This window comes from Helicoverpa zea, chromosome 3 (genome assembly GCF_022581195.2).
Source record: "Helicoverpa zea isolate HzStark_Cry1AcR chromosome 3, ilHelZeax1.1, whole genome shotgun sequence".
In the NCBI taxonomy this organism is placed as follows: domain Eukaryota; kingdom Metazoa; phylum Arthropoda; class Insecta; order Lepidoptera; family Noctuidae; genus Helicoverpa; species Helicoverpa zea.
In genome coordinates this window covers 7,712,257-7,727,592 of record NC_061454.1, presented here as the reverse complement: position 1 = coordinate 7,727,592, position 15,336 = coordinate 7,712,257, and the positions used below count along the sequence as shown (strand labels likewise).

Below are 15,336 nucleotides of genomic sequence, written 5' to 3'. Positions count from 1 at the left end.
TTTAAAACATAATTTCATAAAGTTTGTTTAACCGCAGCTATAAAAAATCTAAAAATTAAAAAATTGAAACCAAAACTTTTGTATGAGAGTAAATTACACTCTAAACCTAAATAAACTAGAACATTGTTAAAATGAATACTTATTTTAACGAATATGTTCATAAATATGTACCTGTAAACGTACGCACCAAACCTACGTAGTACCTACAAAAATCTCTCGTATCCATAAAAACTCAAATTAACACGGCGCCAGACGGGATTTATGTGCCTTTGAAATAACTAGTAAAAATGCTGGTTCATAACATTTTATTCTTTCTGGATTTAAAATTACATTCTTCTGATTCGCAATACAGCAGTTTGCTTTCTATTTCAGCCGACGACCACTTGCCATTGAATTCCACGACAACATAATTTTCTTTAAGATTCTTTCATCCTTTGGGATCGTTGGGTCGGGTAATAGCTTTTCGCTGACCTAAGCGAGTGCGTGGCCAAGTGCCACTTCTACTATGTTGTTAATCTTGGATTTAAACGCAGCTTTTTGATTCATACTCCGTCTTAAACTCTCACTTAACCGACAAAGATTAGAATAAAGTGAAACTGGCTTGTTTTGTTTTTATTTACGAATCTGAGATCTGTTTCATGACGTGTAAAAAGTAATGAAGCATTTATAAAGAAATATGGCATCGTTCAAATTGACCTGGTTTTGTTAAGAATATAAATCTACGTAGTCGGTTAAACTATACACAGTAACTAAATAAAAAATCAACGGGTTTCACTCGGAGTGTTGGCAGAAGTGAGACTTGATTATTGAAGTAGCGTATTGATCTTATGGAATTATTAGGGAATTAACTGCTTTAGTTAAGAAGTATGTAATTTCTCACGATACAACGGAACGACCGTAGAACATCTTATGGATTTTCAAATATGTTGGTCTCGCGATCAGTCGCGAGTTTAGCATTTTTCCCATCGCAAAAAGCGTATAGCGCTTCCGAAGAAGTTTTCGCTTAAAATGTCTTGTACACTTACAAATTCGAATATACCATGAAATTAATTACCTAGTTGTAAACTGTTCCCCGACCGAACCGAACTTAATTTCACCTGGAACTAATAATAAGTATCTACTCTTGTGGGTGTTTCTGTCGGTAAACTTGTAATTTGGCAACTTGGACGGCTGGATCTATTGGAGATTTGGCTGTTATTATAAATACGATGTTCATTCGTTTGAAACAATATTTGTCTCGTAGACTTAGAATTTGTCATTGTATCTTGGGGTATCTTGTTACTTGACAACAAGGTTGTGGTTACATAAGGCAGGAAATAGAAAAAGACTAAGCAGATCATGATAAGGATGTATCAATCAATCTGTCTAGGAAGTTGAACAGTTTTTTGTTCGAAGTTTGAACGTGCTTATCTTGAGAACAACTGCTATGGTTTGAAAAATGTTAGGTACATAATCCTAGATACATATACATAATCCATTTAAAGGTATATGAGCATTTTTTTTACTCTAGTATTTGACATTGGTAGCTCCCTTGGGTCACGGGCTAAGCATCTTATTTTAGAATAGGCGTTTCTTTCATCGTTTTCATCATAATTATAATGTAGACATCATTTTAAATCTTCTGAGTATAATAACTTCAACAGTTTATTTAGTTGATAGCTAAACAATTTGTCTTCATTGATTGAAAACAATCACTCGACCTGATTGGAATCATTCACTCACGCTCATGTGGAATGGCACTGAGGAAAAATCATACTCGGCCTACATATATTATTTACAAAGACATTGGTGTACCAATTCTGGGCGAAATTTCTTTATTTGACCTTGTTTCTCACTTTCCATCTTTGATAATATAATGAAAATACAATACAGTTACGTTTGGAGCCATTCCCGTAGATGTTCACAGTTTCCGCATCAACAGATCTACTCTTATCGAAACAAACCTGGAAAATTATGTAAATGAGAAAACATTCTGCTTCTTAGTTAGATAGACAGCAACCTACATAGGTATATTTTAATTTCCGAGTTTTGTTTGCGCAGCTAGATTTAACAACTGGACTATAAAAGTTCGTATCTGGCTACTGGCAGTCGGTCAAGATCAGTTCATTTGTAAGTTTTTATAAATCTATAGTATCCACAGGTAGGTCTCAGATACACACGACGTTGAATTATACATATTATAATTAAAACATTAATTTTTGTTCAGATTATATAAAAGTATAGTTATTTATTATTATAATTATCAAAACCAACGTAACAAGGGTTCAAAACGTTGAAAGTTTGTACTTATATCATGTTTACTGACTGCTTACAAAATTAATCTTTGAAAAAGTTCTTTGTTTTTCACTTTACAAGAAGAGCAGATCCTTCCAAATTTGGTATAATAAACTCAAACAATGTGTTAATAACACCCCGAAGACCGGCTCAACGGTGTTAAGTGTAGCCGCAGAATTGCTAACAGGAGGGTCTTAAGATTTATGAGCGTGTGCCGGTATTCGCATTTGCACTACACATCTCTTATTCAGAGCGACTCACCCGCGTCACACTCGGTTAATTTTCAAAAAGGAATATTTATCTTCTCAATCAGTGCAACTTTTTTATGACGTCAAAGGAATAATTTAGTTTCATCCAAAGTTATAAACTGCTAACATTTTGTTAATGGCTGCGATGAAATGCAAATAAGTGTAACATAAAACCCGGCTGAGGCAATTCACGCTACAGCGAGACGTTTGGGTTCGGTGTATTTTACTTTTGTCTTGTAAGGGGCACTTGGAAGAACATCAAAGATAAATTGAAGTTGCTCATCGTCCCAATATTTGGGGACAAAAGGCAGATGAGTTTTAATTTAACGTACGATGTTTTAAACTGTTTGCAGACAGCAGGATTGCATTCAAATAGGTTTACGTCAACTTGTCAACAAGTCTACGACCTTTCGGATATATTTGGCAACACTCGCACACATTTAATTATTGTTCAATCCTAAAGTTGCTCTTTAGTCGCGACAACTTAATGGTTGTTTGTGGTAGTGTACAATTAAGACAAGTAGAAATCTTTCGAAGAAAATTGACTAATTAAAAGGAAATAAAAGCCTTTGCTTTAAGACGGGCTGCGCGTCGAATTGTCAAACATTTCGCGTTAGGAACTAGATACTTTTGTTGTTACTATGTAGTTTTGTCATATTGTATGTTTTTATACGATCATAAAACCAAATGTTTTTCTGAATTCGAATAATGGAACCATGTAATTGGTTACAATATAACTAAATTCAGCATTCTCAGGTAAATTGCTCTTAGTAGACGAGTTTCATGGTCGTCACATGTATTAGTTCGACGCCAGATGACTCACGCAGACTTTAGAATTTTCGAAATTTGTTAATTTTGTTATGAGATATTAGAATGTTGCTCACAAGTTATTTTACTATAACATTGTTGGGGCTGAAAATTTTGTTGAAGAGTGGAAAATTTTAATGAAGATAATATTTAATATAGGCACGGTACGTAGTGAAAACAAAAACGTTATGGATACATTTTATTCAATAGAAAATAATTTCGTTGGATGATTTACATGAACGTGCCTAGTTCGACGTTAATTAATTGGACTCTGGCTGGTAAAATCCGTACCTTATGGAATTTTCTGTCTATGCAAATAAAAAAAACAAGTGGTTTGTGAGAGGCATGAACCTTGATCTCAAGAATTTATTTTAACGTCTTCGTTTTTTTTTCCTTTTTATGTTTCCAGTGCTACTTACTACTTAGTTATTAAAAGTAGAAGTAACTATATTTTGGTAATCTGTGGTAGCGCATAACATAAATATACATATATTTGACATGTTTGAGAAGAGTTCGTAGTCCCGTAGTGGTCAAAAATAGGCGGATAATAAAGTTGTGGAGTAATGTGTCCGATCTGAGGATGGTCCGGTTCGCAAGAAATGAAATTCCTTGACCTTTAGAGGTTACACACACCAGTTTACGTCTACATACGATTATATCGATTCTTGCAGATGCAGAAGTCGTGGTGGCTTAGTGGGTAAAGGACCAACCTCAAGTACGAGGGCACGGGTTCGATCCCAGGTCAGGCAAGTACCAATGCAACTTTTCTAAGTTTGTATGTACTTTCTAAGTATATCTTAGACACCATTGACTGTGTTTCGGATGGCACGTTAAACTGTAGGTCCAGGCTGTCAGTGAACATCCTTGGCAGTCGTTACGGGTAGTCAGAAGCCAGAAAGTCTGACACCAGTCTAACCAAGGGGTATCGGGTTGCCCGGGTTACTGGGTTGAGGAGGTCAGATAGGCAGTCGCTTCTTGTAAAGCACTGGTACTCAGCTGAATCCGGTTAGACTGGAAGCCGACCCCAACATGATTGGGAAAAGGCTCGGAGGATGATGATGATGATGCAGATGCACACTACATATTAAGTGTACCTTTTATAAAAATAGTCCTACAAACAAACATAGACCCTCTTATTATAAAAACTGCCGCAAGTAGTGGTTTAAACCAGACTGAAGACGTCTTGGTTTGTTACGGTACTTACGATAGTCTTTACATCCTTATTACAAAACGTAGACTAAGAGAAGACTGTTTGGTACTTCGATTTGTCTATGGTTCAAATAATATCCACAGATTATAAGCAACAAATATTTAAATCATTCGTTCAATCGTTCCGAATTCAATGCGCCGTTCCTTTTTACATTATTTTATTAAGTGCATTTTGATGAAAAATATATAACTATGATAATAAAACAAATATCTATGCGGTTGAAAATATTACGTTTTATTATTTAAAGGTAATTTTATATTTCTTGTATCTTTTAACGATATACACGATCCAATTATTCTCTTTTAAACAACTATCGAGTGTGCGCATATAACGGAACGTCAGCGCGCGTATCCGAGTTATGTTTTGTTTTTAGGTTAGGAATAACTTGGATTATTTTCAGCCCGATTTAAATGATTAAATAAGACGTTGTGCATCTCATTAGAACCTCTTCAAAATTAACTGCACAATAACTTATAAGTACACAGTATATCGTGTGCATTAAATTACCAAAATAAGGAAACAACATAAAAGTAGAAAACTATCTTTTATTCCGATGTCTATTTATACAGTCAAATGCACTGGGGCCCGATTCTCCTAAGTTAATAATGTCAAAATCGAATAGAAATCGAATAGCAATATGATCGCAATAGCAGTTTTAACCATATCGGGCATTCTGCTACTAATAAAAGACCAATCGTATTCGATTGACATTTGATTGATGTGCGATTGGTCTTCTATTTTGGTAATTTTTTTCTATACGGTAGTTTGCTGTACAATCATTTTGCAATCGTAAATCATTTGCAGACAAAATGATTCATTATTGAATGACAGAAAAGGATAAAAACGTTTATTTCAAAGAAAAAATAGCGGAATGCCACATACGCTTCAATCGTAATCTAGTCGGGATCGGATATCAGTCGAATCGAGTCGAACGTGAATCGTATGTCGCATAAGTAAAATTAGGAGAATCGGGCCCCTGATACATGTTGGAAACACAATCACACAATCTTGTTCCGAATCTTGTTCGTATTATTTCGAAAAACGTAAATCGATATTTATATCGAAAATTGTCGTCAGGTAATTTGAAGAGATTTTCTCGATGACGCACTCTGTTGGGTCCCCGGACACTCTCAATAGTATTCTAACACATCCAAGTATTCCAAATCACACATATTTATATCCACTTTCGTTTTTTTCATCACAAAACAAATAACCTCAAAAGTAAATAATGTCGGAATTTGACGTTTGACGACTAAGGCAGTTGTCCCACCAACGACGAGAAAACGACTAACTATCGGCTATTTCCTCGCTCAAGAAACGTACAATAGATATACTTTCCAAGTGAACAAAAGAGATGCATATACAAATAGTTGATCGCTGATTGTTCACACTGCCGGCGAGCACTCGCTTCACTAGTTTGTCGCTGAGCGACAAAAGCTATGAAAGATAACAGTCGCTCGGCGACAGTCGCCAAGCGATTAGAACTCACGCCGAGTGAGCAACCAGTGGTCATTTCTCTACAGTGCCATTCTAAAAGTACACGGTTTTTTTATTTACTATGAATATCGAAAAATCATTTGAATTATCATTGTTATCTAGTTCAGACGACGATGATGATGAATTCTGCGAGTAATCGCCCGCCTCACTCGCACACTCGCTTATAGCCGAGCTACACAAATATCGGAACTACGCACTCGCTCCCCGCGTCTCGCTAACTCGTTTCTAGTTCTAGCTCTACTCGTTACTCGTTAATCGTTGCCGGTGAGACAAGTGCCTAAGTACTGCAGTTAAACTAGGGGGCTCGATGGTTTATCTTTTGTACTACAGATAGTAATAGGACTTGCGATAAACTGCGTTTTGTAATAACGTTTTTTCAAGGTCGTACTTAAAGCTGGATTAAAGGTAGTACAAAAGCCGATACTTATTTGATACCACGTTTTATAATAAGAGGGAGAAAGTCATATAAGACCTCGCCTTTCCTCTTACAGGCAGTTTCTTTGGCAAACCATCTTAGGAGTATATTTTTAAGTAATAGGTACGTAGAACGAGGACTTTAATAACATTTTGGTAAAATTGTTAATCAACCGTACATAACGTTAAACTGTTTATGTCAAAATAATTTGAATTTAGGTACTAAAATAAAATGAACGTATTACGAAGTAATAAATTGTGGCTGACTAGGAATATACAGTACAGCCAACCGTTTAAATTAGTATTTGTATTTTAAGGGCCCTCACAATACCTACCTACTATTATTCTGTAGCCTAGCCAGACAATGGGAATGGACAATTGAGCCTAATTAAAAACCTACATTCACTTTCAAATTAATATAGGCATCTATTTCGAAAAAGAGTTGGACTTATTGTTAAAGCTAGAAACGAGGCTTCGTTGCAGTAAGAGCAACAAAAGACATTCACGGACAATAATCTATATAAATACCTACATACAATTGACAGTCAGATATTTTCACACATCCACATCTCACATATAGCTTCGAGTAGTTCTCTAGCCCAAACACAGCCGCGGTGCAATGAAGTGCGAAATGCCAATAAAACGAGGTCCATATCGATTTCAATGTCAATGAAGTGCACGATCGGTCTCTCATTTGGCTTATCGGTTGCTGATAACTATAACATTTATATATAAAGCCTTTTAATAACTGCCTGTTTTGAAAATGTACCGTTTTCGAATTCACAAAACTAACTAGGTCTAACTAAGGCTCAATCTTTCTCTGTATCGAAGAGTCATATACTAAGCAATGGTATGATAAAATACAGGCTGATGAATTCTCAAATTATTACTTACATATAATTGTGTTTACAAAACCGTTCGATGGAAAACTGTCAGCCAAGCATTAGCACTTAAATTAAAAGTTATTGTAACGTTGAGCTACAGACGGTTTAAGCGGTTTTTCGAAGATTTAAGTATCAATATGCTAATGACGGTTGGTGATGAATAAATACATAGTAGATAAAAATAGTTACAGTCATGTTCTCGGAACTCAACATAGCTGTTGTGCCTACTATAAACTTTAACTGGAATAATATTATCCTATTACCTAGGTACTTACTCAGAAGTTTTCAGTGAGGGTACTTATCCAATTTAAATAGAGGTAATGGCTTCTGCGAATTCTTTAATGGCAAATAGTATAGCAACAAATTAGTTTAGCAGCGGTAGGTACTTAAGTAGTTCAAATATTAGGTTACCCTTATAACCGTAGACCGCACAAAAATAACATTAAATTTCATTGAATTACCCAGAAAAAAAAGTTTTGTAGAATCTACATTGTTGTTCTTGTATACTTTTTGAAAAAAACTTTTGACATTTTTAATTGTAACTTACAATTATTACGTGCTTATTATGTTCACATAATTCGCATAAACAATAAAATTATAAATAACATCAATAAAAGGATCGTTGAGACATGCCAACCAGAAACTGATGACATGATGGAGTACCCAAGTACACCGCGTCGACCATGACTGCAGCCGCGTCGGCCATGCTAATACCACACCTCAATGCTATGCTGATATATCTGACCGCTACGGAATACCAAATTAGATACCTCGAGGAAACACTGGCATATATTCAGAAAGAAATGGTACTTAGGTTCGAATTTCTAGAATATTCCCCCAATAGTCTTTATTGTTAGTATACCTTTAGTTAAATTATGGGAAAAGTTTAGCGCAAACAAGGCAGTTAAACTTAGCGATAAGTTTTTATTCGCGAAATAACATCAGAAAAATCATAATATCGAGATCTGTTGAAAGTAGAGACCTGACTTGTTTGTTTGTTTGCCATCTATGAAATATTAAGTAGCATATCCACGAGGGACTGAGTTATGTACGAATGATCTCACATTTCTAGTTCGATGCCGTCTGTACTTGTAGACGAATTATGTCATCTTTTTTGAAAAGCCAATTTTCGTATATTTATTCACAATGTACTGTTTACTGAAACCTAAAAGATTTACTCAAAATACCATCAGGATAAAAGAATGCCTGCCTTTGATTGACCTCCTAACAAAATCCGGAAACATTTCAGCGGTTTTGCCAAAAACGTAACCTTGGCTTCTATCATTTTAAAATTAGGATTATCCAGCGTTTACTTTAACGCTGGGAAATAGTCCCACAAACTTTCAGGAAAGTCTATTTAAGGTACGATAGGGTATTGGGTAAGCAATAAAACATTGGGTAACGTGGTTTCTGTACTCCTTTTAACCTCTTGTTTGCTTTATGTTATTGGTTTTTAAGGGTTCAATGCACACCAGAGATAAGGCCGTTTTGGGAAAATTTCACTATTGTTTAATATTTCCGCTTGGTAAATTACTTATTCATCTAATTATTTTCAGCAAATATTACGCCTCGGTGTAAAATTATGCAAATGGCATGAGATTGCGAGGCTGTACCTAATGTATATTACGAGTACCTATGGTGGATAAATGGGTATATTATGTGTTTGGTTATGTACGCCCCATTTCTAATGGATCGTTGTTGTAAGGGTACTCCTAAACCTTTCCCACACTGAAGTCATATTGATTGAATTACTGAAATATGTAATTTTACAGTAACACAACGGATCCTTTTTTACAATTCTTCATAATTCAAGATCTTATAAGAGAGTCAAAAATCGAAGGAAAGATTTGTATGTTTTTCCAACTGCTGAAAATCATGTTATTTTTTACGGCGGAATACAGAGTTTTATTTTAACTTATCGGTACACTCAACAAAATGCGTATACAGTTAATCCAGCAGATATAAGTTAATCTCTCCATACAGGTGGATTTGGGCGCAGTGTCGAAACTTTCCAGCGTCCTGTTTGTACTAATGGCCACTTATCATTTGCGTTGTTACGATAGCCGGCTGATAGCAGACTTTAACATGTTATGAATATCATGTTAAAGTTAATTGCTCGTGAAACAGCATCATATACAAGATAATTGATGAAGTTATGATGTGTACTGGTACTGAACAGTTTATAACTTTTAAATTGTTTGTTGAAAGAAGTTTTGGTTACAAAGCCCTAAAACAGAGGAAATGACTTAAGTCTAGAATTATCACTAAGACTCAAAACCTTGGACCGAGTTTTAATTGCGGTGTTCCCGTGCAATAAAATTAAAACGTCGGCCTATTTAAATTACAACAATGGGGTAAAGTTGGGCAGATTTTTATTCTACTTAAATTGGGTAATTTTTGAATTGACCGACAGTGATTTTACAAATTGTTTAACTTAAAGAAAGCTAGAATTAGACTAGATTTTCGTTGCAGAATCCTTAATAGGTAGGCACTTTCATTGTAATGCACAGACTGGAAATATGGTTTTGTATGAATAAATAATAATAGTTGTGTGTGGTATATCTGTAACTGTTTGTAAAGTCAAACAATTTATAATAACTTATCAAACTGGTTCAGGGTTCTATATGATTTTATTCAGTGACGATAAATTATTCAACAATATTGATATATTCATAGGGTTAGAAAAGCGTGCTTACGGAAGCTCGATATAGCTCGTTTGTCACGGCCGACGATCCCCTATATTTTGTCGGATATCCGATATTCATCATATTATTATAATGAAGATATTAAACAGCCAACAATTTCTCTAGTAATAATTTAATACATTACACGTGTACCTATTTGGAAGTTTCCGAAAGCAGTACCTATAATTGTGATAGCGATATGGTTATACAACCTTTGTTTTGATGGCTTCTTCTGGTGGGACAGGAATAACAGAACATTTTATATGGGTTAATTATGTTTGTATCAAAATTTCTTTTCTTATCTTTTTATTATATTGCCCGCACTTATATGGCTGCCCCTGCATACTCATTTTTAGTCCCCGTTTATTGCTGAATATTACCTGAGTTACTAATAAACCGTTATTTAATAAACCTACCTAGTGCTAGTAAATTATACAAAATTTATTCACTACTATAAATCATTCGCCACACGGCAACTTAACGTTACTTGTACAAGTTAATTAAACTTCAGAAGTGAACGTCTCAACTAGCGATTACACGTACTTAGGAACTACGCGATTTTATACCTACATGTACAAAGTCTGAAGTGACTTGCGAACATTGGCGACTGCTCTGGAAAGAAATTCAATACACGAGGAGCTGACATGACGCTGGAAAGGTACCTAAGAGCACGGACAGGTAATCGAGAGAGCACCCGGTGAGCACGATATAACTGCTGACATAGAGTAGATGGATGCAGAAGATCCACTTTCTTCTCGAATTAAGGTTATTTTATGATTAGTTTGAATGCATTGTATGATGTACAATAATTATTGTGAAAATGAAAAATTATAATTTTTGAAAAATGTCCTTAATTTACAGAAATGAGCTGTGCATTTTGTAACCCTCAGTTAGGTTAGAAGTCAAAAGACTTAATCAAAAGACCTATCGATATTCAAGTTAATTTTTATTTACGTAATAAATCGCTGTCTTTGACATTGAGATGAATTTCTTGAAAGGCTAAGTAAAAACTTACGATTACTCAAGCGCTTTGCTCTTTAACAGCTGCCGCAAACACTATACTGCTGATATCTTATCTCTTTAGACTCATCAATGTGAGCCTTCTGATCTTTTTACTCTTTGTCCACTCGCTGCACCGGTTTAGAGACCCACACAGGCCATCGGAGTTAATTTGTGAGACCAAACTTTGAAATCGAAACAAGTTGAATTGAGCTCGGCAATATAATTTCTTTGCCTTACGTCTAATCCATGCTTCATCTGGGTATAAAGGAAATGAACGGTATGTAGGTATTTGTCAAATAATGGTCCGAGCAATTTGTAGTCAATTGGAGGAAATGCGTTATTACTGTTCATGTTCTATCAAGCTATTTGTGTCCAATTGCAGTGCACGATTTGAACCCGACGTTATAAATGGATATCGATGTTAGAAGCCTCAAGTGATTACTTTAGCTATCGCCGATAATTAATTATGTTCTTCATTAACAAAATTGAATTTTATCTTAAAGGTAGAATGGGGTATGAAGTTCAGTCTATAAATAAAATGTAATTTAGCGGTAGGTACGACCAGAAGGTCGTGGTTTTGTTGTCTCTTCGTAATTAGTACCACACCATCGTAATTAAAAACACCTGTTTAATTGTAACAGTCATAATTAGCTAACACGCGATGATCTTGATACATTAATAGTTATTAATCGAGTTTTATTGAGCAAATAATCGTTTTCTGATTCGGAATTCGGATTTCCTCGATGGCATTTTATTTAGTAGGCATAACAAAATGTTTTCGGAATGCGGAGGTGTAGAACAGTTAATGGGCCAAGGGCTTTGCCCCGTTATAATGCCAGTCAGGTATTTATGTGTTTCTGATAAGAGAATCACTCGACTAACTAATGAAGGAGAGATACTTTTATCTGTTTACGACTCGCATCGGCACTTCTATCAGGAAAATAATGTGAACAAATAAGGTTTGACGCATTACCTACGTTCCTTTTGTTATGTGTTGTAAAGTGACATGAGCTATGGATGTTATGATGACATTCAAAAGATGTAGCTACTTACATAGTCGTTGATATTGTATGACTGGCCGAGAATGGTGCACTGCGGTATGGACCAGATGTTGTGAACCTGAGTGAAATCGTTTTTTGTTATTTTCATTGTTTCTGAACCTATCGTATTATATACGCCGTATAAATCCTCTAATAGTCCAACGTTATACTTGAGAACATTAAAATATTTAATTGATGGCTTCTAGTCTTCGGTCAAAGTACACTCATATTCAAAGTAGTTTCTTATTGACAGTAAACAAAAAAAGAAACAAAAAAGTAAATATAAATTCTTTCGTGAGACGTTAGGCTGTTTTCAAAGGCACTACGAATTCATTTCCTGTTCGTGAGAAGAAAACCACAAAGAGTAAACAGAAAGGAATAAAGTAAACCATTGTCAATAGGAATGAGAGGACGACGTGCTCAAGTAATAGAGCCGTCACGTATTCTTTTGTAGGTCTTGCATAAATCACATGCTCAGAGCGGAACAATAAGAACTAATAATGCCGCTATCTACATAACAAAACAGGGGTTGTAAACTATGTTACACAAATGGTAATGTTACGAACGCCTATATGTCTATCATACATCTTATCTAAACATAGAAGTTTCCATAACAATAGCTCTTAAAACTACTCAATGTGCAATAGCTTATTATGTTGCGAAATTCTAAAGGAAAAGTTTAAATTGATGTCGGGCCCCAGTCGTATAGCGACTGAAAATACAGTTACAGGTAGCAAAATTCAGCTGATCGTTTATTTTAATTATAATCCCTCAATTGTGAAATAAGGGCACACTGTTTTCATTTCTCCTTCAATAGTAAATTGTAACAAACAAAGCTGATTGGATAGTAGCAGCTATTTTCGTTTAACGCCACGAACTTTCATATTGTTTAGCAATTTTCTTTAGAAGATGATTATTTTATAATGGTTGTTTTTTGTTTAGGTGAAACAGCCAACTCTATTATCTTATAATTTCATACAAAATCATTTTTTTTGAAACTTCAACAGTATTGCCATAACATTGGTCGTGTTTTACCTGTATTTGTCTGCGCATTAAATTCACATCAATTATGGAACCTTTATAATTAAATAATTGCATCAGGTACCTACTTTATAATTGCATTAGGTACGATGGAATTTAAGAAAATATTTAACTTATTTCGCTCACCAGCCATTGTCGCTTGCGGGAATTGATGGCTGTCATAATTTGTCGGGAGGTCACCATTTTCCCTTCTAGGTTTTGCTGTCATATTTTTTGCGAGAATTTTACCTCAGATTCTTGGGTACGAAGTCACCTCACGTCAGATACAAATCACGTGGGGAATTTAAGGGGTCACATTGTTTTTTCCTGTGTATGCCAAATGTGTAATACTTCGTTGTAAACAGTACCGTCAAACAAATGTTCATACATAATTAAAAGAGGCAGCTAATACTTATTGATTGAGTCCTAAACTTGTTACCGACGTTATTTTATTCATCAGAAGTATGAAACTGTTTGAATGATTGCTTTTGTGTTTTTGTCAGGTAGGTATTGTTAGCGTTGTTCAGGTTTTTAAGCTATTGCATAGCTTCTATCGCAGGCCTTGAGCGCGGGGACCAAATCCAGAAATTCCGTAACGAAAAAACCTCACGCTCCCCACTCCGACGGGCACGGAGGTGTGGCTTGAAGGCCGTACATCGTCTAACGTCGTGTCAGTTCGGCAGTCTTCGACACGGCGCTGTGTGTCGTGCGATTAGACGTATTATACTTACGGAACTCGCCCGAATCGAGACGAGCTGCTCCGAAATCGGACGAATACATAATCAGCTGTTTGTGAGAAAGTATATAGGTGTATAAGTATTGCGTTGCAATACGTTCACTGTTGGCAATTACGTGTGGCAAGTGAACAATGAAGTAATTGCAGAAATATTGTACGAATAAAATAAAAAATAAATAATTATAATTGCATAAGTTGATACAGAATGCTATGCAATAGCTTTACCGCGGCAGTCCCCGAGTGCCACACGTATTTTTTTTTTCAGTCTAAAATATATGTTGGGTTTAAAATATTGAAGTCGTAAATTCTAGTTTCGGTAGCGATTAGCTTATGAGTCACAGTAGGTATAGGTAGATATGAATACTTGTCGTGTAATATATAATTTAATAAGATAAAGAATTTTAAGAGGATGACCCTTATAACCCCACATACGTGCATGTTCAGTGTAGATATGGGATCAGGATCAGACCTTCTACTAAATGAAAAAAAAAACTGAGTGCAAAGTTCGGCTCTGACAGTTTCAGATTCTTTTTTCCAATTCGAAAGTTTTATCATTTCCAAATAGTGATTGACGGTCGCGGGTAGTTTTTCAAACAGTGATAGATATAGGTACTTATTGGTTGCATTTTTAGTATCAAAACTATCTAAGTATACCTAGGAAATCATCTTGAGGGAACCTGGACTATAAAGTCTGAAATCATCAACCCGTATTGAGCAAGCGTGGTGATTAACGCTCAAAAAGTTCTACATGTTATTAATATATTCGGTTTAAGTTTTACCTATAATTTTAAATATATTAATTTAACGGTGTACTATAATACGCTACGTTCCTTAAATTAACGTGCTAAAATCCAGCGACGTTTAAAATTCATTCCGAAAATAGAACAGATTCTATCCTATAACTGGCTACAAGAACTAGGCTCAGCATATGCCGGTAACATGTGCCTAGAATCTGGTAGGTATAACATCAATCTGAATATGCATGTTTGTAAATTGCTTGTATCTTCCTTGTTGGTAGTAAGTACAGTACGTTGCATGCATGCTCACGTCTCATATGTATTGTGCGTTGGACCGGCACAGAATTATGACCGATTTTCTCAGTATTTCATGGTAATCTTAGCTTACCAGACAATCTCATATGTAGGATGTAGGCCATAGATTATAACAGGTTAAAATTACTTGTAATATATGATTAGGTGCCTATATTGTGATGTTAATCGTGTAATCATGATTCTTCGTTAGTTTACAATAGCCAGTGATTTATTATTAGTGTCCAATTAATTATGGTAGGCGATATTCGCAATGAATCATTTTAATTAATCGATTAATATTCAATACCGTTAGGTAGACAAATTATGTTTTTTCTTACAATGAATTATGTTATGTTATATCAATGCGGAACATTTTGAGAATAAGTGCGATTAATATGATTTGGTGTTCTTAGCCTGCTTATTTATTATGAACTAGCTTCTGCCCGCGACTTCGTACGCGGATCCTGTCCCTTATGCCAGCGACTACGG

The 15,336-nt window shown here is 35.3% G+C and overlaps 1 protein-coding gene across 2 annotated transcripts in view; it reads right to left on the bottom strand.

Annotated features, from left to right (window-relative positions):
- The window catches only part of LOC124645966 (bcl-2-related ovarian killer protein homolog A-like), a 48,124-nt gene that overhangs the window by 9,021 nt on the left and 23,767 nt on the right, over positions 1-15,336 (bottom strand). The window contains exon 2 of one of the 2 annotated variants that reach the window (XM_047185962.1): positions 12,074-12,139. The exons of the other annotated variant lie outside the window; for it this stretch is intronic. The gene's annotated coding sequence lies outside the window, so the exon portion shown is untranslated. The remainder of the gene's footprint in view (positions 1-12,073; positions 12,140-15,336) is intronic. 2 annotated transcript variants of the gene reach the window in all.